Source organism: Mandrillus leucophaeus, unplaced genomic scaffold (genome assembly GCF_000951045.1).
Source record: "Mandrillus leucophaeus isolate KB7577 unplaced genomic scaffold, Mleu.le_1.0 Scaffold678, whole genome shotgun sequence".
NCBI lineage: Eukaryota > Metazoa > Chordata > Mammalia > Primates > Cercopithecidae > Mandrillus > Mandrillus leucophaeus.
This window is the reverse complement of record NW_012107341.1, coordinates 711,713-727,556: the sequence shown is the minus strand read 5'-3', so window position 1 is coordinate 727,556 and position 15,844 is coordinate 711,713. Positions and strand designations below refer to the sequence as shown.

Here is a 15,844-nt window from a genome sequence, read left to right as displayed (position 1 = left end):
ACACCCAGCTGATAAATACTTTTCTATTGTGTGATTTCTCACAAGTATTTCACAATGTGAGTGTGCCATATTCACAACATGTACCTCTATTGCTGAACATTTATATTATTTCCAATTTTCACCCACATAGTTGGAAGCATTGGTGTATCCCAGTGGCCACCACTCCAAGACCGAGAGCCAAAGAAAGGACTGCGAGTCACACCCTGATTCTATGTATTAGCTATCGTTATTGCATGTATTAGCTATTGTAATAGCATGTATTAGCTGTACAACCCAGCGTAAATTGCTGCCATGCTAAACCTCATTTTCTTTAACTGGGAACAAAAATCATGACAATAATAGTGTAGGTACACCCCGTTTTATTGCATTTTTTACAAATGGAAGGTTTGTGATGACCCTGAATCCAGCAAGTCTATAGGCACAATGTTTCCAACAGCCTGTGCTCACTCAATGAGTCCGTGTTACATTTCAGAAAATTTTGTAGTATTTCAAACCATTTCATTATTATTAATCTGCTATAGTGATCTATGGTCAGCAATCTTTGATGTTACTATTGTAATCTTTTTGGGACAGCATGGACGACACCCACATGATGGTCAACTTAATAAATTTGTGTCTGACTGAACCACTGACCCATTATTTGCCTGTCTTTCTTCCTTTTATTGGGCCTCCCTGATCTCTGAGATGTGACAATATTGAAATTAGGTCAATTAATAACCCTGCAATGGCCTCTAAGTGTTCAAGTGACAGGAAGAGTAGGTAGTATGTCTGTCACTTTAAATCAAAAGCTAGAAATGATTCAGCTGAGTGAGGAAGGCACGTCAAAAGTTGAGTGAGGTCAAAAGTGAAGCCAAACAGTTATCCAGGCTATTAAAGCAAAGGAAAAGTTATTGAAGGAAATTAGAAGTACAACTCCAGTGAGCACACAAACGCTTAGAAAAATAGCCTTATTTCTGGTGTGGAGAATGTTTTAGTGGTCTGAATTGAAGATCAAACCAGCCACAACACTTTCTTAAGCCAAAGCCCATTCCAGAGTAAGGTCTTAACTGTCTTCAATTCTATGAAGACTGAGAGAGGTAAAAAAAAAAAGTTGCAGACAAAATGCCTGAAGTTAGCAGAGTTTGGTTCATGAGGTTTACGGAAAGAAGCTGTCTCTATTACTTCTGTGCAAGGTAAAACAGCAAGAGCCAGTGGAGAAGCTGCAGCAAGTTATCCAGGAGATCCAGCAAAGATAATCCATGAAGGTAGCTACAGTAAACCATAGGTTTTCAATGTGTACAACATAGGCTGGGCACGGTGGCTCATACCTGTAATCCCAGCACTTTGGGAGGCCAAGGCAGGCAGATCACCAGGTCAGGAGATCAAGACCATCCTGGCTAACATGGTGAAACCCAGTCTCCACTAAAAATACAAAAAATTAGCCAGGCATGGTGGCAGGCACCTGTAGTTCCAGCTACTCAGGAGGCTGAGGCAGGAGAATGTTGTGAACTCGGGAGGCGGAGCTTGCAGTAAGCAGAGATCACACCACTGCACTCCAGCCCGGGTGACAGAGTGAGACTCCATCTCAAAAAAAAAACAACAACAATGTAGACAACATAGACTTACATAGACTTCTATCAGAAGAAGACGCCCTCTAGGGCTTTCATAGCCAGAGAGGAGAAGTCAATGCCTGGCTTCAAAGCTTCAAAGCACAGGCTGACTCTCAAAGGGGGTAATACAGCTGGTGACTTTAAGTTGCAGCCAATGATTACTTACCATTCTGAAAATCCTAGGGCCCTTAAAAATTATGCCATATCTACTCTTCCTGTGCTTTATAAATGGACCAAAGCCTGGATGACAGCACATCTGTTTGCAGTATGGTTTACTGAATATTTGAAGACCATTGTTGAGACCTACTTCTCAGAAGGAAAGATTCCTTTCAAAAATATTACTGCTCATTGACAATGCACCTGGTCACTCAAGAGTGAGATATACAAGGAGATTAATGTTTTCATTCCTGCTAACACAACATCCATTCTACAGTCCATTGATCAAAGAGTAATTTTGACTTTCAAGTCTTATTAAGAAATGCGTTTCATAAGGCTACATCTGCCATAGATAGTGATTCCTCTGATGAACTTCAGCAAAGTAAATTGAAAACCTTTTGGAAAGAATTTACTATTCTCGATGCCATTAAGAACATTTGTGATTCATAGAAAGAGGTCACAATATCAACATTAACAGGAGTTTGGAAGAAGTTGATTCCAATCCTCACAGATAACTTCAAGGTTCAAAATTTCAGTGGAAGAAGTCACTGAAGATATGGTGGAAATAGAAAGAGAACTAGAATTTTAAGTGGAGCCTGAAGATGTGACTGAATTGCTGCAATCTCATGATAAAATTGGACAGATTAGTTGCTTCTTATGGATGAGCAAAGACAGTAGTTTCTCGAGATAGAATCTCTTCTTGTTGAAGAGGCTATGAGTATTGTTGAAACAACAGCAAAGGATTTAGAATATTACATAATCTGAGTTGCTAAAGCAGCAGCAAGATTTAAGAGAACTGACTCCAATTTTGAAAGAAGTTCTACTGGGGGTAAAATGCTATCAAACAGCATCACATGCTACAGAGGCATCCTTCGTGAAAGGAAGAGTTGATCGATGCAGGAAATTTCATTGTTGCTTTGTTTTAAGGAATTGCCACAGCTACCATAACTTTCAGGTACCACCACCCTGACCAGTCAGCAGCCATCAACATGGTGCCAAGACCCTCCACTAGCAAAAAGATTACGTTTGCTGAAGGATCAGATGATAATTAGCATTTTTAGCAATAAATTATTTTTAAATTAAGGTGTAGACTTTTAACATATTATGTTATTGCACACTTAATAGACTACAGTATAGTGTAAACAGAACTTTTGTATGTACTGGAGAGTCAAAAAATTCATGCGAGTCACTTTATGGTGGTCACCTGGAACTGAATTTGCAATATTTCTGAGGTGTGAACACCGAAAACTGGAGACAGGTCTCAGTTAATTTTATTTTGCCAAGGTTGAGGACACACCCCTGACACAGCCTCAGGAAGCCCTGACGACATGTGCCCGATGTGGTCAGGGCACAGCTTGGTTTTATACATTTTAGGGAGACACGAGACATCAATCAGTTTGTAAGAAATACATTAGTTCCGTCCAGAAAGGCGGAGACAGCGCAAAGCAAGGCCCTCCCGCTGAGGGCTTCCAGGTCACAGATAGCTGAGAGGCAGACGGTTGCATTCTTTTGAGTTTCTGATAAGTCTTTCCAAAGAAGGCAATCAGAATATGCATCCATCTCTGAAAGAAAAGGGATGACTTGAACAGAATGGGAGACAGATTTTCCCTGAGTAGTTCCCAGCCTCAAAGGGCCTAAGATATTTTCCTTTCACAGAGGTATGCCTATAATACCTCGAAGAATTTTTTGTAACAACTAAATAAATAAATGGTAACAAATTAGCATTCAATAAATGTCAGCTATTAGCTTTTCTAAATAATCCTAAAATGTGCAACCTCTTGTTTACATTACTGCACACTTTCTTTTGCGTTAAAAATTTATAAAAGGAGAACACTTATTTTATAATTTATTTAGAACAAATTCTTCTAGAGATAAATATTTTTAGTGTCTTGAAAATATATTGCCAAATTTTCCCCTAAAACATTTTTTTTAACCAAATACTCTCCCGGTAGGGAGTGTATAAGAATGCTCATTTTACCATACAATCACTGGGCTTGAATATTCATTTTAAGTTTAACCAGCCTTGTAAGCATTTAATGATTCTGTTGTACCTTTTTTTTTTTTTTTTTTTTTTTTTGAGACAGGGTCTCGCTCTATCGCCTAGGCTGGAGTGCAGTGGCATGATCTGGGCTCACTGCAACCTCTGCCTCCCAGGTTCAAGCAATTCTCCTGCCTTGAACTCCTGAGTAGCTGGGATTACAGGCACATGTCACCATGCCTGGCTAGTTTTTATACTTTTAGTAGAGACAGGGTTTCACTATGTTGGCCAGGCTGGTCTCTACCTCCTGACCTCAAGTGATCCACCCACCTCAGCCTCCCAAAATGCTAGGATTACAGACATGAGTCACCGCACCCGGCCCCATTGTACTTTGATTAATGAAACTGGGTATTTTTTGTGTGTGTTTCTTTGCCATTTGGATTTCTTTTTTAATGAATTTCTTGATCACTGCATTATTTTCCACTAGGGTGTTTGATATTTCTTATTTAATTGTGAGAGTTCTAATATACTAATAAATTCTACTCTTATGTCTTGAAATGTTTCACAGGCATTTTCCTCATTTTTGTTGGACACAATTTGCTTACAATTCTATTCTGACCTATGAGAATTTTAATTTTTATGTAGTGAAATCTCATAATCTTTTCTTCAGGACTTGTACCTGGTGTGTGATTATTAGCAATGCCTTTTGAAGCAAATATTCTAGCTATATCTATTTGCTCTCCTGGGGGGCCGGACATGTGAGGCAGCAAGCTGAAGACTCAGAAGGGGTAGCTGAGCAAGGTTCAGAAAGACGCTTACCTTCTGAGGGTATCAGCTTTAAGTCACAGCACCAGGCCAAAGCATGTGGCTCTGGAATAAACGACACAAAAAGCAGACACACACCACATACACCAAAAGAAATATTCCTAGTCAAAGTGTAAAATAAGACCTGGTTCTTATATTTTAAATTATTCTCTGTTATTTATTCACAGATTATTTCCCACAAAGACCTTTTTAGAAGGCTCTTAGCATGAAGCCACAGAGAATCTTGTGCTCATTTGTAGCTGTTTGATATTTTATGCCCCCAAGCTGTGTAAATATTAGCTGGAAGACTTAGCCTATGATAAAGGCTGTGGCTTATGCCTCTCCAGGTCCTTGAAATAGCTTCTGTTGACATAATCTGCCCAGTGTTCCAGCAGCTGCACATGACACTACTCTGCACACTCTTCTCTACCCCACACTATTTTCCACGCTGTGCTGTTCTCCATGCAGCCCCTGCGGTGCATTGCCTGTGCACGGTGAGCCGGCTGCCTCCCTGGACTTCTGGCTCAATGTCTTTTTGCATCAGCAACAGTCAGAGCTCATCTCCAGCTCCACATGCTTCAAGAAGAGATGGACTCGCCTGAACGCCCTCAGACCTCCTGATTGACCTGTGGGGTTATTTTGTTGTAATACATCATTTCAGTGATACCCTTTGCAAATGGTGGGCTTCTCCAAGCAGAGTCCTTAACTTACTTATTTTTGCCTTCTTGGGACCAGTCACAGGCCCTGGACAATAGAGAGCTCTGTAGGTATTTGCTGAATCATGAATGAATGAATGATCTTTGGTCCTCTAGACATTTTATTTCTGTAATATACCCTATTGGACTCTACTGTCTACCTTTGAGACAATTCAAGTCACCAGCCCCTCACATATCTGCCACAAGGAAGAGTCACAGCAGACACTAATGGCTCAGGAGCTATAGCCCCTCCCACCATTGAGTCCTGACCACTTCCACCTGTGCCATCTCCTGTCTCAGTCCCTGCCCAGCGTCTAGCTCTCCTTGCTCAGCACTTGACTAAGTGTCCTGCAGTCTGAGCACTGCGATTTCCCTCCTAGGACTTATCTGCCACAGCCACTGAAGAGAACCTAGCCCAGATCCCTAGCATCACGGGCAAGCCCAGCCACACCACTGTGCATGTAAGGTAGTGGATTCCTCACAAGCCCGGAGTGGGGATGGCAACCATGAACTGTGGATCTGTCCATGGTCCTGTCTGTTCATGCACACAAGACACGATTTTGCTGCAAACACCGGGACACTGGAGACTTTGTTCAGCCTCTCTTGACTTTCCTTTTCCATCCTGATGAAAATAATAGGGTTGACATTTTTTACACTATTCTAGAAAAAAGAGCCATAGTATATGTCTCAGAAAACACGTATGCTTTTGGGACTGAGGCCCTGGCTCACTATCCCCCTCAAGCATATACTTACAAATCCAGGCACAAAACTAATTTGGCTGATTTCCCTCTGGATTGACTGCTTTCTTTTTTTCTTTTCCTTTCCTTTCTTTTTTCTTTTTTTTTTTAGATGGAGTCTTGCTCTGTCACCCAGGCTGGAGTGCAATGGCTCGATCTTGGCTCACTGCAACCTCCACCTCCCAGGTTCAAGCAATTCTCCTGCCTCAGCCTCCCGAGTAGGTGGGACTACAGGTGCATGCCATGCCACCACACCCAGCTAATTTTTGTATTTTTAGTAGAGATGGGGTTTTACAGTATTGGTCAGGGTGGTCTTGAATTTCTGACCTCGTGATCCACCCACCTCAGCCTCCCAACGTGCTGGGATTACAGGCATGAGCCACTGCGCCCGGCCTGACTGTTTTCTTGATGGACATTTTCTCTGTGGGTTCAAAGACCATAAAAATGTCCAGTAGGAGAAATGCTTCCAAGCAAGACCATAAAGAAGTTTCTAGCCATGAGAGCTTTTTTAATAACAGGAAAATGGCTACCTGATAAACTTGCCTCAAAAAAGATCCTCTAAGTTTTTTTTTAACCCTTAAGACGCTGGTTAAACAACAGGCTACTAAGAAGCTTTACATGAGCATTTTTGTCAGTGGCCAAGAGGCACGTGAATAATCCAAATCTGCTCAGGAGTGGCCTCCTGCTACACCACCAAGTGTCAGGCAGACCTGAGGTCAAGGGCCATCGCTTTCAGTTACTCTGTTACCTTCAACCTCCACCCCTTTCTGGGGCTCCTTCTCAGCCTCTGTGAAAGCAAGAATGCATGGAAATACCTCCCTCCAGTGCTGCTGGGAAGATGAATGAGATGACGGGGTGATAGCCTGCTGCAGAGTCAGTGCTCAGTAAAACATTTTCATTAATAATAGGGGAACTGTGGGGAGGGAGAGGGGAAATATGAGGACTCTCTACTTTCTGCCCAACTTTCCTGTACACCCGAAACTGCCCTGAAAGTCTATTAATTTTCTTTAAGTAAAAAATAAAATTATTAACTGGGCAGAAGTGCCTCATTTTGAGGCTTTTGAGGCCGGCTTCCTCAGCTCCTTCCTTCTTCCCCCTCTACGACACATTATCTTCACCTGTGTTTCTCTTCCATGGCTCTCAAACTCATCTGTTTACAAACTGGAAATCCACTGTTTTGCAACTGCTGGTTCTTTTCAGCTTATGAGACTTAGGTAGTGCTGACAGATTTGTCAGATTCTTTGATGAGATAATAGTCAGGGACTAGAGCCAGAGTTAGCGATCAGGCCTACTTTCCATACAACTGCTCTTCTCAGAGACTGTGGTCCTCAAAGTCAATTATTCTACATGCTTGACCTCAGGTTCCTGCAGCATTCTTCAGAAAGTCATGAAGATTCTGTGTCACCGAGGCCCTTAACACATAAGCTTTATAAGCTACAGAGAGAGAAACATCACAGACTTCCTCACATGGGTAAAAAGCAACATAAACAGAAAGCATTCTGGGAGGCAGCATGGCGCTGCCGGGGAGAGGGGTGGACTCTGGATCCAGATACCTCGGCTTGTGTCTTATCTCCAAGGCTTATTAGCTGGGTGACCTTAGGTCACTGAGGAAGCTCAGCTAACCTCTCTGGCCACCATGATGCACTCCCATCTCTCCATCAGAGAGATGGGAGAGACTGTGCTCCTGGAACCAGGATCCAGGCCATCCGTGCAAAGCTGCTACCGGGTCAGGCTTACTGGGAGAGCAGGCATGGAGGAGGAGGCTGAGCCAGCATCACGGGGATGGTAGTACCTCTGCCTTCTAGCCTCCCACTAAACCTCCCACTGGCAGACTCCTACCATAATCCAGGTGTCCTGGGTTCCTGAGAAGCATGGTCTGTGTGATTTGGAGTCAGTGGAGGAGACAAGAGGTCATTGGAAAAGAGCCCCAGGATAGGCTGACGTCTTAGCTCCTTTAATGCTTTATTGGTGAGAGCTATTACCATGCTCATTTCACAAGGCAGGGACCTGGGACCCAGAGAAGGGAAGGGCTGTCTCAGGTGTGAAGCTGGTTGCAGCAAAACAAAGGCAGAACCCCTGTTTCCTTCATCCTGTAGGCCAAAGTGTCCCTACTTATAATTGACACAATTAAGCCAGGGCACCACACACACACACATACGCACACACCCTTGCCACTGTCTTACACTGGTACCACTGCTTTTATGTAAATCTGGATGTTCTTATTTAAATAAGTACTCTCTCATTGGTCTAAAAAATAGTTAACATTGATATGAACTTACATGCACCAAGAACTACATTAAGTTCTTTGCCTGGTTGTCATTTTTAATCTTTATAAAAACCTTGTCAGTAATACTATTATTCCCTTTAACAGATGAGAAGACTGAGGCACAGAGAGGCTGCACAACTGAACTAAGACTCCACACCTGCTGTAGTCAGATCAGCCACAGTTGAACTCGGGCAGTCTGGCTCCTGAAGGCACCCAAGAGAATGTCCTGGGCTCAAACACAGGTACAGAGCATCCCTAACAGCTGTAGCCAGATGCATATCAGTTGATGAAAAGAGCATGGCTTAAGTAACTTCAGAATTAGAAACGTGTAAAACCAGTTTCTCCCAGGGCTGCAAGGAATGATTTCCCGATGGCCCACTGAGGACCATAGGGGCACTGCAGCTTCCACGGTGCCTTGGTTGCTTATAGATCATGTTCATTACAAATGGTAACCAGAAAGAGAAAGGGCTTGGGCAGCTCTCGGCTGGAGGTGAGACAGTGGCCAAGACCCCGTCTTAATCCGTTTGGGCTGCTATAAAAAGTACTATAGAGTGGGCAGCTTATAAACAACAGACAATGATTTCTTAGAGTTCTGAGGCTGGAAGTCCAAGATTAAGGCCCTGGCAGATTTGGTATCTGGTGAGGCTTGTTTCTCATAGACACAGCCTTCTCTCTACGTCCTCACATGGTGGAAGGGGTGATGGGTTTCTCTAGGGTCTCTTTTGTAAGGGTACTCATTCCATTCATGAGGGCACTGACTTCATGACCTAATCACCTCTCAAAGTTCCCATTGCCTAATACATTGCAGGTGAGGATTTCAACATAGGAATGTTGGGAGAAACACACATGTCCACTCCATTGTAGCTCCACTTGCAATCTGTACCATGGCCATCATCCTAGGCACCACACAGAACCGTGAAGAGAGTACAAGATAATTACAAGATAGATGCTCAAAGCATAGCATTTCACTCTCCACGCCTGTGCAAATTCAGGAGGAATCAAATCCGTCATCTCAAGGGAGTGTCTGTCCAGAGAGAAACTCCTGTAAGGGACTTTGCACTGGGTTCTAAGTCCTACTCCGCCCAGCTGCCTCCTTGGCCAGCTTGGTCTGCGTTGGAAAATGGCCCTGCCACAATCAAGCAGAGCTATGCTTTCAGCACTACAATTCCACAGGACAGTCCTCCTCCTCCTCCTCCTCCTCCTCCTCCTCCTCCTCATGGAGAGTAGAAAGAATAGTGGGTTTGCATTCAGAGAGAACAGCTTGAGTCCACAGCTCTGCGGCAAGAGGCATGCAGGTGCTGGCTGACGTTTTGGCCTCTCTGAGTCTGTTTCTTCACATGTAAAATGGAGCTGCAAGCTCATGCAGGCAGAGAGCACTTTGGACTGTAAACCTGTGTCTAGCAATTATTATTACTGATGCTGCAGAAGACAGGCAGAAGCCTCTTCTCCTGAGGTAGCATAAGAGAAAAGGGAGAAAATTTCTACAACAAAGATCAAAATTCAAGGGAAAGCCTTGCTGCTCTGCTGACATGAAGGAGGAAGGAGCTTTGTGCAGCTGTTTCTTATTCATTCCCTGTTTAATAAACAAAGCTCCGTCAAAGTAGATTCTTGGCCAACAATGACCCATGGAAAGGAGCCATAGAGAAGTTTGTCTTGGTTTTCAGTTTTCCTCCCATGGAAAGATACTACTTCCATGCATATCTCTGTAACCATGCTGTGACCTAAGTTAATGCTGGCTGGAAACATTCATAATTTGAGCAGTCTCAAAAGACGAAAAAGAATGTCAAGAACATTAAACTGATTGATATCATTCCATTTTAGTCCTGACTATAGACAATTCAAATCGTTGCAATGAGGATGTGTGTATGACTGGGGATCCTTTTTTCACTTGACATTTTTCCTGTATGCCTAATTACAATATGCAGAATTTCCTTAACATAACACTCCTGTTTGCTCTTATTAAGGGCTGCTGAGTGGGGATTTCACCGTGTTCCTATGACACCGTCCATTCCCACTTTGCCTGTCAGCTGTTCGCTCTTATGGGCAGCACTGTCATGAGTAGATGACACTCCACCATCACCATACAGGTCGCACCCATTGGTTCTGTCTCTCAAAGATATTAATTCCCCAGTAGAATTGACACATGTGAGTTGTACAGTTCTTTTTGCATGTTGTCAATTTCTTTTTGAAAAACTGGAATGATACGGAAATGTCACCCACCATCAGGCATCGAGCATACACGCTCCATCTCTGCAAGCTTTTCTCCTTCATTCACATTTTAACTTTAAATCTTAAAACATTCACATTTTATTATTTTCATTCATGGTTGCTAATTTTAAAAGTTTGTATGCTAACTGCTAGGTAATTTTAACTTCTCCTTTGTTTTCATTTTATTGAAGAGTTATGTCAGAAGAAACTTCAGAAATCACCCCCCCTTACAAATTTTTTCCCTTATTTTTTTCTCAATTCTTTCCCCCTTTCTCTTGCAGTCACATTACTAGTTCACAAGAGATCATAACCATCTGCCTTTGCTATTGGCTTGAGACAATTCAAATTATGTTCTGGCTGGTTGCTTCTTTTCACCACAGTCATAATATCCAGTGCCCATGACATGTCCTGGTTTACCGTCTATTACAAACACAGGACACCTGCACTGTGAATCTATTTAGTATGCTTTGGCACACTCTTTGGGGAGTCCTTATGAGCCAGTTTGGCGGTAAATATTGACTTCTAGATTCACACTGAATGCTTCCCTATTCCTCATATTGAACAGTTGCCGGCCTGGGGCCTGGTGTTGCTAAGAGGCCTGCAGTTGAGGTGCCCCCCACCAAGAAAAAATCCTGAGAATCTGTTGAACCTTGGTTGCCACATCCTATTGTCCAAGAAACCAAACAAATCAGCAGTGCTCAAGCTCCTGATAAGCTCATGGTATACATCATCTCACTGAACACGCTCACAACCCTGCCAGGCCAGTAGCTGTTGCTGTTTAACTTGACCACAGCCACACAGCCAGTAAGTGCAGGAGTGGGTGCCAGTGTTCTGAAGTCAGCATTTTCCTAACACACCTTTGCCCTGGAATCCACTTACACCTGCGCTGTCAGCTGCCCGTGTCCTCACCACGGCCAGAGATGAGACCACAGGACTCTAAACAGGGCTCCCACTGGGATGGGGAAGGTGGTGTCTGCAACCGAGAGTGTGGTCCAGGGCTCCTGCCTGGTTCACTGCACCTGGGAGAACAGGGGGATGTGGCTTCGGGTGGGAGCGTTGAGCACGCAGACACATGTCTGCCTCCACCCACCTGGGCTGGAAACAAGCAGAGGCTCAACAAATTCTGCGGCCCTCCATGCCCCAAGAGAAGTGCCTCCCCCCTACCTCCTCCAAAACAGAAGAAATGCTGAAGAGTTGCCATATACAGGGCAGCAGTATAAGCCCTTTACCTATATTCTCCTAAACTTCACATCAGCTCTGCAAAGTAGCAGTATGATCCCCTCGACAGCAATGTGGAGAGGCTGAGGGAAGCATGCAGCAGGCACGGAGCTCCTCTCAGCCTGCACAGCTCAGAAGTGGCTTCCACACTTGCCTCTGTCCAAACCACAAGACCAGGACCCTCCGCCATCTCTCAGCACAGTGGGATTCTAACCTTTTCTATGAGGTCCTGTGTCCATCGCTGCCGCATATGTCCACGAGGTGCCTCTGGGCTCCCTGAATGTCTTCCTCCAGAAATGCCAACAAGCACCAGACAAACAGAAAACATCAGAACACCTTTTTTTTTTTTTTTTTTTTGGAGACGGAGTCTCGCTCTGTTGCCCAGGCTGCAGTACAATGGTGTGATCTCAGCTCACTGCAACCTCCACCTCCCAGGTTCCAGCAATTCTCCTGCCTCAGCCCCCTGAGTAACTGGGACTATAGGTGCTCACCACTACGCCTGTCTATTTTTTGTATTTTTAGTAGAGACGGGGTTTCACCATGTTGGCCAGGCTGGTCTTGAACTTCCGACCTCAGGTGATCCACTCACCACAGCCTCCCAAAGTGTTGGGATTACAGGCATAAGCCACTGCACCCGGCTGCAGAACACTTCTTTTAAAATATCCACTTAGTGTGGTTTTCCTAGAGCCGTTCCCTAAACTTGACAGCTGACTCAAGTTGAGTTTCTGAAAGTAAAACCTTCAGAATAATCAATATCTTGAAGAGCAGAAAACAAAGGTAATTAGAACCCCCAGGCTATCTCTTTGAATTTGTGGCAGGGGAGTTAAGGGGGATTTATTTTAATTATTATATTCACACTGGCTGTGTGCAAAGGCCCACCCAGTGTGTGCCCAGAAGACAGGAAGAAAAGAAACTGCTGAGAATGGTATGATTTTGTTTCCTTCAGAACCATTCAGACACCCCTGAACTTGCTGTGTGGTCAGCCATCTACGGTGCCTGTGTTCTAGTCTGGGGTCACCGCAGGCTGCCAGCCAGGACTCCCGTGCCCCGAGCAAAAGGAGTGTTTGTCTCTGGCACACTTGACAAACCCACAGAGGACCAGCTTTTGTGCAGCAATTGTCACCTCTTGGAGGGGAAACCCTGCTTATCTGAATGAGAAATTTTCGCAAGGAGCCTCTGCCCTTGGAGTCTTCAAGAGAGAAACAAGCTTGTGGGGAGAACCCATGTCACCTGCCTGAATTTCCCTTGGAAACTGAAGAAAACAGGCTATGGAGGGCGCAGCAGACCACGCAGCAGCATCTTCATCGCCCTCACACTTTCCTCCCTTATTCATAATAGGGCTCTCATTTATTGAACACCTATTGTGTGCCCGCCCCTTTATAAAATCAGACCTGGTTTTTACCATGATCTGCTGGGAGGACGCTGTTAATTAGCTGCTCTCCTTCACCTCTGAGGCAGGAAAGGCGGCCGGGGAGGTGTGCACCTGAATGCAAACCCCAGCCTCTGAGGCTGCACAGCCTCCTTCTTTCCCACCCATCGTGTGGCCTCCGTGGTCACTACATGCACGCGAGCCAGTCTGGAAAATAATTTCCACTCAGTTATGTTGCTGTCGTGGCTCTAGGAATGTGGCCTAAAAAGCAATCCAAAGTTTTGGATTATGTGCCTGACCTGTTGCTTGCAGATGGTACAAAAAAGCAAGCCGACCTAGGTTAGTGCCTATTTTCTTGAAAAGTTCCTGTAAACCCTGTGCCACCTGAACACACTGGATGCTCAGCTGTCCCTGTCGGCAGAACCTCCTTTCTCCTGCAGGAGGGGAACTCAGCACAGCTAGAATCAACCGGCAAACCTCCCACCCCAAACCCCAGGGTCACGGCCATCCAGGGAGCTGGACGCGTGAGTCTGGTCCGCGAGCCATGAGGACAAAGAGCGGTACTCACAGGCAGCCCGGAGTGACTTGCTCTCTGTCCTCTCTCTCTCCTCTCCACAGTGACAGTTAAGAGGCACAGAAGATGTGATTGCCATTTATGTAGACACAGTGTCTGCCTCTCTGAAGCCAATCAGAGCTGCCGGCTCTGCATTATTTACTGAGCAGCATCCCTCCACCCTCCCACCACCTCCTGCCCCCACTCTGCCCCCAGGAGGAGAGAGTCATCCTAGCAGGATGGCGAGGAACAGCACGGCCTGTGGGGGCTGGGGAGACGCCAAGGAAAAAATGGGCCCTGGGTTCCCAGGCACTGTGTGGTATGCAGACTTGGGGCCAGTGCTCCTGGGACTCTCCCAACAAGTCTGAGAACCCCCAGGCTCCACTCCAGGGGTGAGGAAGGGATGGCGTGGCATGTGGGGAGTGCTCACTCTGGGCCTCCGCCTTCTGTGAGGGACTATTAGGACCCTGTGATACTCGGGAGGCGCAGGGTCCCAAGCCCACTTCGCCAGATGAGAAAGTGAAGTGAGATGCAGATTAGGCGTTGAGCTGTGTGCATCTCAAACTCCTGTGCTGTTACCCTTAAGCCTATCAGCATTGAAAACATGGTTTGGGCTCCGTCTCTCCTCCCACCATTGGGCAGCAACAGGGAGGATCATCTTCCCCACCCTCACCCCCTCCCCCAACCCCTGCTTGATGGGTGTGATAGAAGGAGCAGGACTCCGTTTCTTCTGAAGGTGCACGCGGAGTCATATGAAGCTAGGAAAGGAGCCTGGGTTTTGCAGAGGAGGAAGAGTGGAGAACAGGGTCCACTCAGATGACGAGCAACCTACAGGTGCCTCTGCCCTGACCACACACACGTGCACACACACCATGCACACTCATGCATGCACCCACATACACAAGCACACATGCATGCATGTTTATACACACTATACACGTACAATAGCACATACATACATACATGCATACCACATACACATGCTTGCACACATGCACACACGCACACATATACCTAAGTGCATGCATGCACACACATACACATACCACATCCAGGGCTTGTGGCACAGTCCAGAGCTAGAAATTCTCCAAGCAGAGCCATCTATCCTCTAATTTTAAGCAGCATCTTTTCAAGGAAGAAGCTACTCCTGTAGAGCAGAGACCCCACGGAGCTGGGACAGAGGCAGCAGCAGCCTTCAAGGCAGCAGAACATGCCGTGAGTGCAGGGGCTGCAGGGCAGGGAGCCGGCAGGTGGTACAAGTGAGGGGATCCTGGTCTCAGCCTGTATGTAAGCAGCTCCCTCCAGCAGCCGTGCAGGGACCCACAGGCAGCAGCCACGTGGACAGTGGAGGCAATAAGGAGATTAGGCCCCATCTGCGCAGAGGGCAAGATGGGAGCTGCCCAAGCATCACCATCCAGGGGGAGCCAGAAGCCAGCAGCAGAGTGGCTCATTCCCCCAAACACTGTGAGTTCAGCCATGACCACAGAGGAGAGGCAGGCCCCAGCTATGAGCATTGCAGCTCTGTGGGAGGGGACAGTGTCAAGCGGGACAGCCAGGCACTTCTTGAGCTGAAACTCCTCTGTCCTGAGACCCTCCTTTCTTGCCCGTGGCTATGCACACATGAGGAAGAGCCCTGGGGAGGACTGGCCAGGAGACTGGGGGCTGCAGTGGGTGACTGAGCACAGGGCTCCCGCAGGGCGGGGCTGGGACTGCACTGCTCCCTGGGTGTGTGCCCTTCACCCTGCACACAGCTTGGGCCACACACCAGGGGGACAAAGGTATGAGGAGGGGGCTGATATTTTATTATCATTTGTGTATAAGTAGTATTTAATCTTTATTTTGTTTTTCTTTGATACACGAGTTATTCAGTAGCTATTCAAAAAATGTCCAGACTGCCGGGCACGGTGGCTCGTGCCTGTAATCCCAGCACTTTGGGAGGCCAAGATGGGTGCACCACCTGAGGTCAGGAGTTTGAGACCACCCTGGTCGACATGGTGAAACCCCACCTCTACTAAAAATACAAAAACCAGCCAGTTGTAGTGGCAGGCGCTTGTAATCCCAGCTACTCAGGAGGCTGAGGCAGGAGAATTGCTTGAACTTGAGAGGCGTAAGCTACAGTGAGCCGAGATTGTGCCATTGCACTCCAGCCTGGGTGGCAGAGCAAGACTCCATCTCAAAAAAAAAAAAAAAAAAAAAATGTCCAGACATACATAGCAATATTTGCTTATTTTTTAATTGAATTCTAATTTAATTAATTGGATTGAATTGCGG

The 15,844-nt window shown here is 45.8% G+C and overlaps 1 protein-coding gene across 8 annotated transcripts in view; it reads right to left on the bottom strand.

Moving 5' to 3' along the window:
- Positions 1-15,844, bottom strand: part of DDC (dopa decarboxylase (aromatic L-amino acid decarboxylase)) — a 114,454-nt gene that overhangs the window by 95,868 nt on the left and 2,742 nt on the right. For 6 of the 8 annotated variants that reach the window (XM_012002094.1, XM_012002098.1, XM_012002100.1 and 3 more), the window contains exon 1: positions 13,589-13,646. The exons of the other annotated variants lie outside the window; for them this stretch is intronic. The gene's annotated coding sequence lies outside the window, so the exon portion shown is untranslated. Of the gene's footprint in view, positions 1-13,588; positions 13,647-15,844 lie in introns of those variants that run through there. 8 annotated transcript variants of the gene reach the window in all.